Source organism: Rattus rattus, chromosome 1 (genome assembly GCF_011064425.1).
Source record: "Rattus rattus isolate New Zealand chromosome 1, Rrattus_CSIRO_v1, whole genome shotgun sequence".
NCBI classification, from domain to species: domain Eukaryota; kingdom Metazoa; phylum Chordata; class Mammalia; order Rodentia; family Muridae; genus Rattus; species Rattus rattus.
The window spans coordinates 133,576,476-133,595,143 of NC_046154.1; positions in this window are offsets into that span (position 1 = coordinate 133,576,476).

Here is an 18,668-nt window from a genome sequence, read left to right on the forward strand (position 1 = left end):
GCCACATGAGCAAGCGTTTGCTGTGCACGAGTACTTATTAAGAAAGCATGAGCCTCTCAGCCAAATTGCAAAATCCACCACACAGGTTTGAGTGAAGAGACTGCTGAACGAACAGTCTGAAATTCCCCTCCAGTTCAGGAGTGCCGAAGTCCCTCAGATGTTGGGCAGTATTTTTAATTAAATGTCTCTTTGGACGAATGTAGGATTTTATTGTGAGTATGTCTATGTGTGCTTGTGTGTTCTCTCCTGGTTTCAAATGTAATCAGTGCCATATTTGCCTTAGTAGTCTAAGGACTGTAAGGTATATCAAACACAGTGGCTCAATTATCTGGCTTTCCTACCCTTTTGATCAAGAAATCTTTCCAAATAGATTTGAGAACAGGAGATCATAAAATTAATTCACAGGTTTCTGTATCTAGTCATGTGTTATTTTCTTCACTTTATATGTGGTAATTACAATCTGCTATGACACTGACTCTACCTCCCAAGTGCTAGGACTGTCCACAGTTTTAAGTGATCAAAATTAAATCGAATGACTGAGCAAATCAATCCTCATGAAAGGGAAAGATGCAGCCAACAGATTCTAAACTCTATACTAAGTTCAAATACCTTCACACTGACTTTAAAAGGCCCCTAGTTAAAGGTTTTTTTTGAGTGGATTGATATCCCCTTCCTCCTTTGAAAGTTCTTGCTGGCTACAGAAGGTGACCACTTTAGTCTCTATATCCCCCTCTGATAGGAATCTCAGCTAAGGTCACTCCTATAGATTTCCTGTATCCTTCCCAGTTCCTGGTCTCTAACTAGTCATAAGAGTTGTTCCTTGCCAATTTCCATTCTTGCTACCAAACATTTCCCAGGTCTTCCTCTACACCTGATCATTCAATCTCCTCCTCTCCCTCTCCTACCAAGGTCCCTCTCTCTATCCACCTCAATGACTATTTAGTTTCCCCTTCTGAGTAAGATTCAAGCATTCTCTCTTGGGACCTCTATATTACTCAGTTTCTTTGGGACTGTGAATTGTCGTCCTGCACTTTATGGCTAATGTCCACTTATAAGTGACTACATACCATATGTGTCTTTCTGGTTTGAGGTTACCTCATTCATGATGATATTCTGAAGTTCCATCCAATTTGCTTACAAAATTTATGATGTCTTTGTTTTTAACATCTAAATAGTATCCTATTGTGCAGATGTATCACATTTTCTTTATGTGTTCTTCAGTTGAGACATGTTTAGGTTGTTTCCTGTTCCTGGCTATTCTAAATAAATCTGGCATACACAAAACCTTCAATCCAAAACTTGTCATGCAGGGATAAAGGTGGAACAAAGACTGAGGGAACAGCCAACCAATGACTGCCCCAATTTGAGACCCATCCAATGTGTGGTAGTCAACCCCTGACACTATTAATGATGCTCTGCTATCCTTGTACAGGAATCTAACATAACTGTCTCCTCAGAGGCTTCATCTAGGAGTAGACAGAAACAGATGCAGAGACCCACAGCCAAACATCAGGTGGAGCATGGAGAGTCTTATGGAAGAGTGGAGGACGGAAGTGAGCAAGCTAGAGGGATCAAGGACTCCACAAGAACTACAAAGTCAACTAACCTGAGACTGCAGGAGCTCACAGAGCCTGAGCCACCAAAAGAGCATGCTAGGGCTGGACCCAGATGCCCTACTACACATTTGTAGTAATTATACAGTTTGGTCTTCGTGTGGGTTCTCTAACAAGTGGAGCAGGGGTTGTCTCAGTCTCTGTTCCCTGCCATGGGATCCCCTTCCTCCTGCCTGAACTTACTGGTTGAGCCTTAGTGGGAGAGAATTTTCTAGTCCTGCTGGGACTAGATATACTATGGTGGGATGGTACCCAAAAGGGAGCATCCCTTCTCTGAGGAGAAGGGGAAGAGGCAAGGGGGAGGAATTTGTGAGAATGAGAATGGAAGGATGGAGTTGTGATTTGGTAGTGGAAGGGAGGGGAAGTTTGTGATTGGTTTTTAAAGTGAATAATAATAATAATAATAATAATAATAATAATAATAATAATAATCACCTAGTAAACTTGATTTTATAAACTGTTCCAAGACACACAAAAATCATATACAGAACTTTTTCAACTGATCTGGTGAGACAAGTGTCATCCTAACAAAAATTTAGTGATTACAGTACAAAACAGAAAACAGTCAGGATTAAAATGCTAAAGTCTTGACTAAAACAGTATAAATTCAAAATCAGCAGTATACTGAAAAGTATTATTCCTCAAAACCAATGAGTTTATGAAGAAACGCAAGTACAATTTCATCGTCACTTTAATAAATATCAACATAAGCAGAATGAGGGACAGAAATTGTACTGTGATTAGAGTGAGAATTAGTCAGTTCTAGCAATACAGTAGTGCATGAAACAGAGAAATTCCTGCCTGCACAGCACTTAAAACATAGCCAGACTTTTGGTTACATTGTGCGTTCTTCTTTCTTCCACCTGTTTCAACCCCACAACATTAAGTAGGAGAGAAAAAAGGATAGAGGGGAGAGAAAAAGAAATTCCGGATAAAGTCAGGGGTAGGAAAGGAGGTTACAACATTGTTAAACTATTTGTGCTGATTAGGGACATTGAGTTCCTTGGGGGCAAATATAATCTTTGCTGTCAGGTTATCTAATATCTTCTTCTTATTTTTTGGTGTGTGACTACTTTACAAACAGCAACCAACAGCCAACAGCCAACAACCAACAAACCACACAACCTCTTAAGCCCTATCATTTATATACTTTGTGTAAAGTCCCCAGAATTCCAATGTCAATCACAGAAACTATGTGCCAAGGGCAAAATCATGCCCCTGCTAGAGCATGAGGCAAATCACAGTCAGCTGTTGTTGGACCATCTGAAGCAGCCCCACATCCCCACACCTGGGATTAAAATGAAGGCCCATTCCCATAATATTTCTGTGTTTTTAAAGAAACCAAAATTCTCACTGTATATAATCTAGAAAGGGGAGAAGAGACAGCAGGAAAATGTAATATAAAATACAATGAGTGCTAATGGAGTGTATAGGAAAACTGAACAGCAAAGAGGGAAGAGGAGATGTGAAGGTTGTATTGAGGTAGTTAAGGATGAGGTTGAGGTTGTTGAAAAGCTGATGTTTAAACAAAAGCCTTAAAGAGGTGAAAGAGTTGGAGACTGTAAAAATAAACAAGCACACATCAAAGTTGTGTTAGAGAAGGCAGATATCGTAGGGTATTGACGGACAGTGGAAAAACATTAGTTTCTTCTTTGAATGAATAGAAAATACTTTAGAAGAACCTCAGAAGAGCTGTGACATTAGGTACAAATGTAAATTGTCAGGTTTATGTTTCTTTATTTGAGACAGAGTCTATGCAGCCTCAACTGGTCTCAAATTCAAGGTGCAGCTGAGACTTGCCTCAAACTCCTGGTAATCTTCTCAGGGTGTTGTGACTAACAAAATATGGCACCCTGCAACACTGTTTTGTTCGTGCTGTTAAGAATAAATGACTGCCACAGAGGTAGTGGGAGCAGGTGAGAGACCAATGCAGTAGTCAACTTGAATCATCATGTGCATGGGAGCAAACATGGAGGGAGCAACATGGTCCTGCTTGTGTCTTAAAGGTAGAGCCAAAGGGAGGTTTGTGTTGGTTGGAGATACACCTTGAGAAAGAATCTGGAGTGTAGACTCAAAATCACCAGGTTTTAAACTGAAAGATCTAGAAAGTTGGAGTTGCCATCTGCTAAGAGGTGAAAGCTAAAAATGGGCATCAAGTGAGCTGCATATGTCACAGGTGTACATGCAGAGCAACCTCAAAGGTCAAAAAGAAAAAAAATACTTTAATGGTGGTTACTAATTCAACATTTCTCTCAGTATCCAAATCAAGGCAGAAATGTTAAATTTGTATGTGTCTCTGTGTGTGCATATATGTATGTGATATAGATACTGTCTTGGGGTTCCCATTGCTCTAAAGAGATACTATGACCAAGGGCAACTTCTATAAATGAGAACATTTCATTGGGGCTGGCTTACAGTTTCAGAGGTTCAGTCCATTATCATCAAGATAGGAAGCATGGCAACATCCAAGCAGGCACAGAACTAGAGGAGTTATACATCTTATTCAAAGCAAAGGGGAGAATACTGTTTTCAAGCAGCTAGGAGGGTCTCAAAGCCCAGCTTTACAGTGACATATTCCTCCGACAAGGGCACACCTCCTAATAGTGCCATTTCCTATGTGTGTGTGTGTGTGTGTGTGTGTGTGTGTGTGTGTGTGTGTGTAAATGTGAAGGTTGTAATGAGGTAGTTAAAGATGAGGTTATTGAAAAGTTCATGAAAAGTTATATATGATATAACTTTTTGAAATAAATATTTAGTTCACTCTATTTGAAGATATTGCAGCTAACTATCCAGAAAGTCAAAAATAATAAAGATTGTTACTAAGAAAGCTCAACAAAATCAATGTCTTTCAGCAAAATGAATGACTTTTCAAATGTCAATGCATTCCCTATACTCTAACAGTAACCACGTGTAAATTTTAAGTTTAAAGGGGATTATTTACAATGGCAACAAAATCTATGAAGTACCCAAAAATTATCTTTAAAAAAGTAAGCAAAGTCATTAAGATTAAAATTATAGAGTGAAAATATACAAAAGATTAACAAAAAAAGAGAAAAAAGTTTAGTATTATTAAATTATCAATTATTTTCCAAATGGACCTGTAAAATTACTGAAATTCCAAACAAATAATATTAGAATATGTTTACAGACTCGCAGATTTGCAGACTGGGGCAAGATGTTCTAAACTTCACTTTGGAAAGGAAAATATGCAAGGCAAGTCAACACATTTTATAAAAGAAAAAAAATGTTAAAAAAAAAAAAAAAGCCTGACCGGCTCAATGGGCATTATAAACATTATGCTGGCTGAAACTGGACAAACATTTTAAGGAGAAAAACTTACATGTCCCTAGGCATTTGACATATGACACAGTGATTTCCAGTCAATGAGAATAAACAAACACAGTTCTGAAGAATTATGTAGTAGGTTTTGCGTACTGTTGCAAATGCCTGCACATCCCCAAGTAAGACACTGAGGGACTGGTTCTGATTGATAAATAAAGATGCCAGTAGCCAATGGCTGGGAAAGGCAGAGATGGAACTTAGAATTCCCAGGCTTGGGACTGAGAAAGAAAGAGATCACATGCTGGAAAAGAGAAAGTGGAGGAGAGGAGACACCATGTTTGAGAAAAGTAGAGGACACTGAGGCATAGTTGCCTTGTAGGAGCCGGAAGAGAGCCACCCAAATGGGTCCAGGGCAGCCAAGGTAGAATGTAGAATTTAGTAATTGATAACTCAGGATTATAGGGAGGAGGTGGATTAAACACATGGAGGTTAGGGAGTGACCCAGCTGTTGGGTGTTTAAGTCATATCAAAATATAAAGGCTGGGTATGTCTTTCATTTGAAATGCAGAACATTGGGTTGGGTAGCGTGGAACCCACCACTGTGATTTATAAATAAAAAAAAATATTGCTAGAGAATTGTGTTAGGATAATTGGATATTCATGAAGGAAAATTCCCTCTGCCTTATAGTACACATAAAAATAAATCTTACAGACATGGAATATTTTGTTCAATTCATTCTCATTATTATTGGCAGCTATTCAAATTAAATCATAGTTAACTAAAGTCAAATAAAGCAGAAACTTCTGGATTTTACAGTTTTATTGGTTGCGTATAATCTTCACTGTCAACTTCAATGAAGTTAGAATTATCTAGGAGACATTCCTCTGGTTTGGGGAGTGTGTTTCCAGAGAAATTGAACTAAGGAAGGAAAAGCCATCTTGAAAGTAAGCACACCACCTCAATGTCTAGGATCCCAGACTAAATGAAATGGAAGAAAGTGGCCAGAGTACCGACATCCACGGCTGTCTCTTCCCATCTGTAGACACTGTGCATAGCTGCCTCATTCTCCTGCCTACAGCTAGAGCAGCCAAGTCTTCATCTCTATAAAAAACAAACCTTCCCTAACTTAAGGTACCTTTGCCATCACAAGAAGGACTGTAGACTATCTTTGGCTACTCAAAAGACATAAATTTCTGTTTCAAGAGAGTAACCATAAGGTGAAAAGGACAATTGACAAAATTAAGATATTTGCAACATGTATAAAGGAAAAAGGCCGATAGCCCAATACTTGAGCACAGTATGTAGACAGGCAATACGTTAAAAAGCTAAGATGTACAAGAGATAGTCTGTAGAATTTGCTCAAACTGGGCCTACAACTCCAGTAAAGGAGCTGCTGAGAAAAGTCAGTGGCTGAGTGCTTATAGCAATGTCAAAGCTTTGGGTTCCATACCAGAGGAGAATAGGGGAAGGGAAGATGGAGGGAGAGAGGGAGGGAGGAAGGGAGAGAAGGAAGGAAGGAAAGACAGACACCAAAAATCTGCAGTTTACTTATTAGGCAAGATATTTTTGTAGTATTAACAGTAAATTAAGTCCTGATGTATCAAGGATATAGTTGTTAAATTCTCCCCTATGGCAATTTCTTCAGGAAACAGATAAACCATTAAAAATGACAAGTCAAGCAGAGGTCCAGATTAGTTCTACAATAAGGACCTAAAACTCCCGGTTTTGTGATAGATAGTATCTACACGCTTGTAAATAAATCTCTTAAATAGATTAATATTTACCGTAGTAAAATGCTCTTTAAGCCGTTTCCTTTTCAGATTCAGAATTGACACCCCTCGACAAAAATTACTAGAAGTTCTGGTGGTTCTTTTAAAGACATTTCTCTATGCCTAATAACCAAACTCCCTTGGCTAAGAGCAATGTTTTCTTTCCTTTGGTCTCAACTAGGGTGCTGTTATCAAGCATCAGGAGGCTGCAGCAGAATCTTGGGGAGAGAAGCTGGGGTGATGTCCTCCAGAGGACTTGGAATTTGGAAGTGCTTCCCTTTATCTCTCTGGGAACACGCCCTCTCTCTAAGAGTCTCTCCGAAAAAGATGTCCTTTCATCCTAAACAAATCTTTACCATTCATTTTTTACTAACACCAAAGTCTCTCCTCGACGTATTCAGCCAACCTGGTTTACAACAGCCGATGGAAGTTCAGATTTCTAGTGTTTGTTGTTCTGCCCTCCATCAGCAAAACTCAATCTTCTCCTAGGTTCTGCCCATTCGCAAACACGTTTCTGCACGACCTTATCTTTCTCTGTCAAAAAGCGTGTTCCCAGTTTCCAGACTTTCAGAGTTTCTGCTTCGATGTTCTTCCAACATTATCTCTGTGGTCCGTGAACACCACAGGATTTTCCTCAGAATTAACATGAAAAATTTTCGTAAAATCATCCAGGGTAAAACTGTTTAAGACGTTCTTTATTTGGTAGAATTGAGATATACTATCACTAAACATTTCATCATCGAAATGCAAAAGCCTGTGCTGGTATATCAATGTGCCATTATTTAATATTTGGGGTATAATTAAATATATTCATGTATCTAGCACAATGTAATTTAATTCACTCTACTTCTTCTTAGAATCCTTTTTTAAAAGTCAGTTAGGTACTGAAGTCACTAAACTGTTCGTTTTTAAATGGTGAGTGTTTGTGCCTTCCGAAATAATCTGTTCATTTAGAAAAAAATAATTATTTCATTATCAGCTTCATCTTTGGAAATTAGGTAAAAGTACTGAGGCCGTCAATCCTCCCTATTAAACAGCTTCTGGGCAGTAGTTGGTCCCCTTGAGGACTAGCTCTGCCATTTGTGTTCCTTGGGACTTTCAGATATCACAATTTGTGTAAAACTTCCCACAAACACCAAATTTTGGACAAACAGATCTATAAAAACAAGTATTCTTCATTGCTCTTGGCAAATGCTGCCCTAATCCACCGTTCAGGTTAAAAATCTGATAATAGTGGTGCCTTTACTTCCAGAGAAACCCTGTAGGCAAACATGTCATGAGTGGCCCAGTTTGACTGAGAGCAGATCCATGCCACTGGTCACAAAGGTAAACACTTGAGACATTTAACCCAGCCCAGCAGTCCTAAATGGAAGGGGGTGGTCATCTGGATTATGAATCACCTAATTGGCATGTCAGAAAATACGCGTTTTATTGACAGGAGGTGATTGTAGGGGAGAGTAATTTTTCATGTAAATAGCAGACACCTGCCCCCTTCTTTTTGTATTCATACTCCTGCGTGTGGTGGGAGGGGCTGAGAAACAGAGTAATACTCAGCTACAGTTTTGTGTCCTGTAACGCATGAGTTTATTTCAGCAGCCCTCCAGCAATCCAGGGTTGTCTGATTTCCAAATAATACACCAGTGTTCATGAGAGATCTGTAACTCTGTCTGTGTGCATCACATCATTAGCTGTATGGAGTAGCCCCTTGTCTATCTCTTCCTCACTGAGCACTTTGCTCTATTTTGTACCAAATGGTATTATCTATACTCATCACTCACATCATAAACACACGCATGTGTATGCACACACACAAACATACACGCTCATACATACACTCACACACCTACACACATACACACCCACAAGCACACACACAAACACACACAGTCGCACACATTCACACACAAACACACATACACATGTACACACACACACACACACACACACACACACACACACACACTTGCCTACCATAGGATAGAATTGATTCCTGGAATTATGAGTCTTCTCTTTGCAGCTCCTCCCATCTCTGCTGTACCCCACCAACATTTGAAAACAATTGCTTAGGCAGAGCAATTACTCCATAAGTGCTTGTTAATTTTAGTGCTGATTCCATTTTGAATTGACCATTAGTTGGTTCCAGAAACTATGGCCAGGCATGCCCATGGCACAAGGAATAGATTTTAAGTGGAAAATATTTTGTTCCAATTCTAGCCTATGTATAGGTGTCTCTAAAAGTTCAGGTATCTGAACTGAATACTTTTTTGTGATCACGTGTCCAAACCAGTTGAAGAAGTATGTTTCATTCTCAACCGTATGTCGATGGAAGCTCGACCTTTAGCACCCTCCATAGAAAGATAACGACTTTAACAGATTTGCCCACCTTACTGTGCAGAATGCTTGTGGAATTCGTACAAGTAAGTCAAAGCTTAAACTTCAGACTGACACATGATTGATAACCTAGAAAGGACAGGATGGCAACTGTAAACCTCAAATCAATATATAATAAATATAGAATATATGCAGAAGTCAAAACTAAGTACTTGTATCGGTGCGCAGAACTGCCTGGAATCTCAAAGCACTGAGATGTCAGTACTATGTTAATGTTTGTGACGAACCATATTTACCCAATTTCTTTCATATTTTATACAAATTGACATGGCAAAATGCCTCCACAGGCCTGGTGACCTGAGATCAGTCCCTGGAACATATAAAAGGGCAGAAAGAAAGAACAGACTCTACAAAGTTGACTTCTGACCTCCACTCATATACTATGGCATACAAACGTAACCAAAATATCACATAATGCATACATACATGCATGCATCTATCCATACATACATGCACACTTACATATACACGCACACCAAGAATAAATAATTCTCAAAAAAGAAAGAATATCAGAATCTGAATTCATCTTACCCAACCCATATCCCCACCCCTAAGTGAATATGCTTAGTATTGTGTATGTGTGTAATTGTGTCTGTGGGCATATGTGCAATGAGAATATCATGTATGTATTCCTGAAAGTCCAGGTTTATCCAGAATTGGAAAATTATTTTCGCTATAACCACTTGACATGCTCCAGCACTGCTTTCCTTTGTAAAAGAAAGGGAAAAACTAAGATTCAGGGGCTAGAGTAAAGAGTTAAGCAGTTAAGAGTGCATGCTGCTCTTTTAGAGGACCAGAGTTCAGCTCCCAGCACCCATGTTGTGTTGGGTCTTATAACCACCTATAACTCCAGTTTGAGGGGATGTACCAACCTATTCTGGCCTCTGTATGTACCAGGAATACATGAGCACCCTCACATACATGCAAGCAATACACTCATACACATAAAATAAAAACAAATACTCTTTTTTTATTGCAGAATTGTTACATCTGAATTAATTTTTTTTAACAAGTAAGTTGATTTTCAGCCAATCAAGGGAAATAAAATGACCAAAAAAGACAGTTGAGATACAAAAATTGATTAGGGAAGTAAAGCAAGGTTGAGGATATAGCTCAGCGGTATATACAGTGCATGCTTTTCATTGCGGAAACCGAAGGTTCAATCCCCAAGAAAACAAGGAAAGAAAGAAATAGGGAAGGGGAGGGGAGGGGAGGGAAAGACAGTTTGAGAATTTTACACAATTAACACACAGTCATGACCTCTGCAACAGGTTCTACTAAGAGGACTACAAATGTTTAATGTTTCAGGCATTTTTTTCACATCAAGAATGATTTCTGGACTCTGGAACTAAGTCAGAAGAAGATTCAAGTCCACACAGTTGTAGTGGTTAGTGGGGTCCATGTTACCCAAGTACCCAGTTCTTTTTAGGAATTTGGGAGAAGACAGTGACGAGATGCAAATCTGGCTGAGACTTAGATCACTTCTGTTAAGGAGCAACATCCCAGTTCTTTGTGTGTTTTGTTGGTGCGTGGTTTAGTTTTTAGGACTAGTAGGAGTTGAATAAATATTTGATTTAATGATTTGGGGAATGGAGGGATTGTTTCTTAGAATATTTCTTAGAATGAGGAATAGTAGAAGTCTGTTGTCTAAGATTAGAGTAAGAAAATATTACTTATCTTAGTAACCCTAAAAACCTAGGAAGGAAATTGGGAGAATCTGATCCACTGGATGCCAACTCTGTTCTGAGGCTCCTTTTATTTTGAGGGAGGTCAGACTTCTCTATTCTTAGCATTACAAATCTAGAACTACAGCTTCGGTTACTATGGGATTGACCTGGGTGTGACAGGATAAATGCCCAGTGGCCGATTCCCGTCCATCAGTTCCACAGTAGCCCAGATACAGCTGCTAAATGACTACAGTATCTCACCTGCCACCAGTCGCTGCAACCAAAAATTTCTCAACAAATTGCCAAACACCTTTTTGTAGTGAAACGTGCCCCCAGATAAAGCCAGTATTTTAGGTGTCACTTTAATTATCTCTCCCTCAGTACAGTGCTCTTCATGCCTTTAAATATGTCCAAAGGCATCCAAAATACTTTGCTTCAGGGCCATAACAAAAAGCCATAACAAAATCCAGAGGACCATGAATAGACATAATCGGGTCCACACGTATGTTAGTCTTGGTGACAAAGCACCTGAGAAACCATCTTAAGTGAGGAAAAAGTTATTTAGGCTCATGGTCACTTGACTCCATTGCTTCTTGCTCTGTGAGTGGTGAGAGAGAACATCATGGCAGACATCACCATTTGGTGGAACAAAATGGCTCACCTCATAGTGGCAGAGAGAGCTAAATGCCCTAAGAAGCCAGAGGCAAAATAGCTCTTCAAGACCATGTCACCAGTGACTTCCTTCCTCCCTCCCTCCCTCCCTCCCTCCCTCCCTCCTTCCTTTCCCCTTCCTCTTCCTTCCTTCCTTCCTTCCTTCCTTCAGCTTCATCTTCTATAGTGTATTTGACATCACCCATCATCCATTCAGTTATGAACACATTGGTGGATTAATTCATTAATCAGGTCAGAGACCTTATGACCCATCACTTCTCCTAAAATCCTACCTCTGAACATTGCATTTGGGACTAAGCCTTTAAGGGACATTTTGTAACCAAAGCCTAACAAGCTACAGCTGACAGAAGCTCAGGGAGAACAAGTGGTATTTTGGAATTTCTTCCCAACCCTTGGTTTGCCTCCTTAAACCTTCACTAGAGTAGTCTTCACATGTGTATGCAATAACTAAAGAAACAACTAGGGCTTCATCTTCATCAGCCACATCTTCTTCAAATATCCATTGGAGGTTATCTGTCTACCTCTGGATAATAGAACATGGGTGATCTCCCAAGGATAAGATTATAATAATAAGATTAAGTATCTGTGGCTTTTATTCAACAAGAGAAACATGACTAATAGCTTCAAGATGTTTGTTTCCTTCTATAGTCTTATCTGTTGTAACATAATCAATTATCATTAAGAGACATACATGTGTTCATATTTCAGCACATCCCCATGTTCTGAGGTATCTTATGAGTCTATGAGAATTACTGTGGACAACACTAATGGACAGGAGATGAAGGGAATCCAATTTGGGATGCTCAATTGGCGGTCGCCAGTATAGCACATCTGTATTGGCAGCTGTGATGGACATGTCTGATGATCAGAGATGGGCATTTCTGCTCTTCATTTGTTTTCCATCACAAAGACATGCAATTTCCTTCATTCTCTGCCTCTGGGGTTTTTCCTGCAAAAAGAAAACATCACTTTTGACTTTCAGTGAATCTGACCTAAATTAGTCTCATAAGTTCTCAGTTTTCTCCAAGACCAAGGGAGAAAAAGTAATGGAACAAAGTCTAAAATGAAGAAGAACCAACAAATGTTATGCTCCCTGGGGAGCCTCCAGAAGAATGCTGCCACTTGCCTGGATGTAACTCTCCAAGCAGAGGCCAAAGTTTCCTCCATGCCGAACCAGTTCTAACAGGTGTTGAAGAAATCACGGGCGACTTTAGGAATCACACTCAAGTTTCAAATAATAGTTGGATGATCATTTGGGCTCAAAGTGGTTTGCATTCCATTCCAAGTGTTTTTTTAATTAAAGAAAAATACGAGCTAAGGATATGACTTACTGATAGATCACCTGCCTAATGTTACAAGGTTCTAAGCTTGACCTCCCAGTACCACAAAAAAAGTTCACTGCCGTTGTTTTCAGTGAGGTGAGGTACACGTATTTTATAACATCACCTTAAACAGCACCAGTGACATGAGACCCATAGCCATTGATTTGCTGTTTGTTATCAAGCATGTCTTCAATTTCTTCTAATCTCTATACTCACATCTCTAAAAATTTCCAGACAACTTGTTGTCATCAAAGGTCTTATGTGTTATTTTTTAAATTGGAAGGTTTTATTTTCGAGACAGGAAATACTTTAATAATAAATAACAATGCCAATGTCCATATTGCAGCCAGATCTCTGAGCACAGTAATCAGCATCTGAATACACAGTGGACACCCCGCCTCCACCGTCTCCCCCTTTTTGTTGAATAGAAGCTCTTTCTCTTATATTAGTAAACTATATACAGTAATAACAATTATGAAAACTATCCGGGAAAACTTCCATTCACAATGTCCAGTCCATATGTGCTTAACAACCTTGGAGAAAGTACTCCATCAACTATCCTATCTTGGTGAGGTCAGAGTTCTGTATTTGAATCATGTTCTATCATAACTTGCACTTATCAACCTATAAATACACTTTAGACTTTAAACCATTTTATTAAATCCTAAGCCACTTCAGTTTAATTGTGAGATTATAGCTATCTAGTCTTTAACCTCAGCAGAACCCGAGAAGGACAAGTATTACCTGAGTAAACAGGAAGTCCAGCAGCTTCCAAAACTGTAGAAATGACAAGGGTTTCTGGCTGCCTGGTTAGTCATTCAACTTTTCTCTGCATCATTAGAGTATCATTTTCAGCCTGCTGGCCCCGTGTATGACTGACTTTCCTGTAAAGCAGGAATTATGAAGGACTCCCCTGCCTTGTCCTTGCAAAGTCCAGCAGTCAATTTCTTCCATGTCTGCTTGTCCAGTTTGGGTAACAGGCTGTCTACAGTTGAAGCTAGAGGAGTTTTTTGCCTGGTGGCAGCTTGCCACATTTGAAGCAAACTCCACATGTACATTTCTTCAATGCTCATCATTCTTCTTTAAAGTACAATGGGGTGTTGCTAGAAACAGACATGGCTCACTGTCATGAAAAGCCTATTATTGATAAAGTATCTTTAAATGCCATATGCTGTAGATAGCTGAGGATTTTGAACACGGTCTAGCTACATATTACATATAGTATATCTGAATAGGCAAATGATGCTTGTTTCTCGCTATTTATTATGTTTACCTTAGAAAACATTTAAGGGGGCTAAATAAAGCTTATGTCTGTAATTAGCTAAACTATTACTAAAAAGACCATGAATTTGATTGATTAACTACTAATTTATTTTTCCTTTTTTTAACTTAGTGTAAGTCTTCATTATAAAATGAAACATAAAGGTGCCTACATTACATTTTCTTATTGCATAGTTTTTATTTACATTTCAAATGTTATTCCCTTTGCTGGTTTCCCATCCATAAGTCCCCTATCCCCTCCCCCTCCTCCTTATAAGGGTGTCCCCCATCCCAAACAACCCCACCCTCCATCCCAACCTCCCTGCCCTGACATTCCCCTACACTGGTCCAGCCTTTGCAGGACTTAAGTCTTCTCCTCCAATCCCTGCCCAACACGGCCATTCTCTGCTACATATGTAGCTGGAGCCATAGGTCTGTCCATGTGTACTATTTGGGTAGAGGTTTAGTCCCTGGGAGCTCTAGTTGGTTCGTAACCCCTTCAGCTTCTTCAATCCTTTATCTAACTCCTATAATGGGGTCCCCATTCTCAGTTTAATGGTTTGCTGCTGGCATTCACCTCTGTATTTGTCATACTCTGGCTGAACCTCTAAGAATAGAGTGATATCAGGCACCTGTCAGCATGCATGTACTTCTTGGCTTCATCAATATTGTCTAGGTTTGGTGGATATATATATATATATATATATATATATATATATATATATATATATATATATATATATGTTGGATCCCCAGGTGGGGCAGTCTCTGAATGGCCATTGCTTAAGTCTCTCCTCCAAACTTTGTCTCCATATCTCCTCCTATGACTATTTTTGTTCCCCCTTTTAAGAAAGATTGAAGCATCTGCACTTTGGTCATACTTCTTCTTGAGCTTCATGGGGTCTGTTGATTGTATCTTGAGAAATTCAAACATTTGGGCTAAAATCCACTTATCAATGAATGTATACCATGTGGGGGTTTTTTTTTGTTGTTGTTTGTGATTAGGTTATCTCACTCCGTATGCTATTTTTTTTAGTTCCATTCATTTGCATATGAATGTCATGAAGTCATTAATTTGATGCCTGAGTAGTACTCCATTGTGCAGATGTACCAGATTTTCTATATCTGTTCCTCTGTTGAAGGGCACCTGACCTCTGACTACTATAAATAAGGCTGCCCAAGAGTGGAATAGTTGAATCCTCAGGTACTGCAATGTCCAATTTTCTGAAGAACCTCCAGACTGATTTCCAGAGTGCTTGTACTAGCTAGCAATCTCACCAGCAATGGAGGAGTTTTCCTCTTTCTCCACATCCTTGCCAGCATCTGTTGTCACCTGAATTTTGATCTTAGCCATTCTCACTGGTGTGAGGTGGAATCTCAGGATTCTTTTGATTTGCATTCCCTTGATGACTATAAAGATGTTGAACATTCCTTGAGGTACTTCTAAGCCATTCAATATTTCTCAGCTGAGAATTCTTTGCTTAGCTCTGTATCCCATTTTTCAATAGGGTTATTTGACTGTTTGGAGTCTAACTTCTAGAATTCTTTGTATATATTTGATATTAGCCCTCCGTCAGATGTAGGATTGATAAAGACCTTTTCCCAATCTGTTGGTTGCCATTTTCTCCTATTGCCTTACAGAAGTTTTGCAATTTTATAAGGTCCCATTTGCTGATTCTTGCCCTTAGAGCATAAGCCATTGGTGTTTTGTTCAGGAAATTTTTCCCAGTGCCCATGTGTTCGAGGCTGTTCCTCACTTTCCCTTCTATTAGCTTGAGTGTATCTGGTTTGATGTGGAGGTCTTTAATCCACTTGGACTTAAGCTTTGTTCATGGTGATAAGAATGGATCAATTTGCATTCTTCTACATGCTGACCTCCAGTTGAACCAGCATCATTTGTTGAAAATGCTATCTTTTTTCCACTGGATGGTTTTAGCTCCTTTATCAAAGATCAAGTGAACAAAGGTGTATGGGTTCATTTCTGAGTCTTCAATTCTATTCTGTTGATCTACCTGCCTGTCCCTGTACTAATACCAGTTTGTATCACTATTGCTCTGTAATACTGCTTGAAGTCAGGGATGATGATTCCCCCAGAAGTTCTTTCATTGTTGGGGAGAGTTTTCACTCTCCTGGGTTTTTTGTTAGTCCAAATGAATTTGCAAATTGCTCTTTGTAACTCTATAAAGAATTGAGTTGCAATTTTGGTGGGGATTGCATTGAATCTGTAGATTGCTTTTGGCAAGATGGCCATTTTTACTATAATAATCCTGCCAATCCATGAGCATGGGAGATCTTTTCAACTTCTGAGATCATCTTAAATTTCTTTCTGTAGAGACTTGAAATTCTTGTCACACAGATCTTTCACTTGCTTGGCTAGAGTCACACCGAGGTATTTTATGTAATTTGTGACTATTGCGAAGGATGTCATTTCCCTAATTTTTTTCACAACTGGTTTATCCTTTGAGTAGAGGAAGGCTACTGATTTGTTTGACTTAATTTTATAGCAGCTACTTTGCTGAAGTTGTTTATCAGGCTTAGTAGTTCTCTTAAGTGGGGTCACTTAAGTATACTATCATATCATTTGCAAATAGTGATGTTTTGACTTCTTCTTTTCCAGTCTGAATCACCTTGACCCTTTGTTGTCTGATTGCTCTTGTTAGGACTTCAAGTACTAAATTGAATAAGCCATGTCTAGTCCCTGATTTTAGTGGGATTGCTTCATGTTTCTCTCCATTTAGTTTAATGTTGGCTACTGGTTTGCTGTAGATTGCTTGTACTGTGTTTAGGTAAGTACCTTGAATTCCTCATTTTTCCAAGACTTTTAACATGAAAGGGTTGTGAATTTTGTGAAATGGTTTCTCAGGATCTAATGAGATGAACATGTGGTTTTGTTCTTTGAGTTTGCTTACATAGTGGATTATGTTGATGGATTTCCATATATTAAATCATCCCTACATCCATGGGATGAAACCCACCTGATCATGATGGATGATCGTTTTGATGTGTTCTTGGATTCACTTTGCGAGAATTTTATTGAACATTTTTGCATCAATATTCATAAGGGAAATTGGTCTAAAGTTATCTTTCTTTGTAAGGTCTTTGTGTGGCTTAGGTATAAGCCTAATTGTAGCTTTATAAAAGGAATTGGGTAGTGCTCCTTCTGTTTCTATTTTATGGAATAGTTTGAACAGTATTGTTATTACGTCTTCTATGAAGGTCTGATAGAATTCTGCACTAAACCCATCTGATCCTGGACTTATTTTTTGTTTGGAAGACTTTTAGTAACTGCTTCTATTTCTTTAGGAGATATGGGGTTGTTTAGATGGTTCATTGGATCCTGACTTAACTTTGGTACCTACTATCTGTCTAGAAAATTGTCCATTTCATTCAGATTTTCCAGTTTTGTTGAATATAGGCTTTTATAATAGGATCTGATAATTTTTTGAATTTCCTCAGATTCTGTTGATATGTCTCCCTTTTCACTTCTGATTTTGTTAATTTGGATATTCTCTGTGCCCTCTGATTTGTCTGATGAAGGCTTTATCTATTTTTTTGATTTTCTCAAAGAACCGGCTCCTGGTTTTGTTGATTCTTTGTGTAGCTCTTTTTGTTTCTGCTTAGTTGATTTCAGCCCTGAGTTTGGTTTTTTTCCTGCCATCTACTCCTCTTGAGTATATTTGCTTCTTTTTGTTCTAGAGCTTTTAAGCTATTAGTGTACGCTCTGTCCAGTTTCTTTGTGGAGGTACTCAGTGCTATGAGTTTTCTTCTTAGCACTGCTTTCATTGTGTCCCATAAGTTTGGCTGTGTTTTGCCTTCATTTTCATTAAATTCTAAGAAGTCTTTAATTCCTTTATTTCTTCCTTGGCCAAGTTATCATTGAATAGAGCATTGTTCAGCTTCCACATGTATGTGGACTTTCTCTCTTTTTTGTTGTTGTTTGAAGACCAGCCTTAGGCCATGGTGATCTGATAGGGTGCATGGGATTATTCTAATCATCTTGTATGTGTTGAGACCTGTTTGTGACAGATTATGTGATCAGTTTTGTAGAAGGTACCATGAGGTGCTGAGAAGAAGGTGTATTCTTTTGTTTTAGGATGAAATATTCTAGAAATCTCTATTAAATCCATTTGGCTCATAACTTCTGTTACTTTCTCTGTCTGTGTTTAGTTTCTGTTTCCATAATCTATCCATTGATGAGAGTGCGGTGTTGAAAGCTCCCACTATTATTGTGTAAGAAGCAATGTGTGCTTTGAGCTTTAGTAACGTTTGTTTTATGAATGTGTGTGCCCTTGCATTTGGAGCATAGATATTCAGGTTTGAGAGTTCATCTTGGTGAATTTTTCTTTTGATGAATATAAAATGTCTTCCTTATCTTTTTGATAACTTTTAGTTGAAAGTCAATTTATTAGATATTAAAATGGCTACTCCATCTTGTTTCTTGGGACCATTTGCTTCAAAATTTTTTTAGCCTTTTACTCTGAGGTAGTGTCTGTCTTTGTCACTGAGGTGTGTTTCCTGTGTACAGCAAAATACTGGATCCTCTTTACCTATCCAATCTGTTAGTCTTTGTCTTTTCATTGGGGAAAGCATTGATGTTAAGAGTTATTAAGGAATAGAGATATAGTTTCCTTTTATTTTTGTTGTTAAAGCTGGAATTATGTTTTTGTGTATCTCTCCTTTTGGGTTGCAAA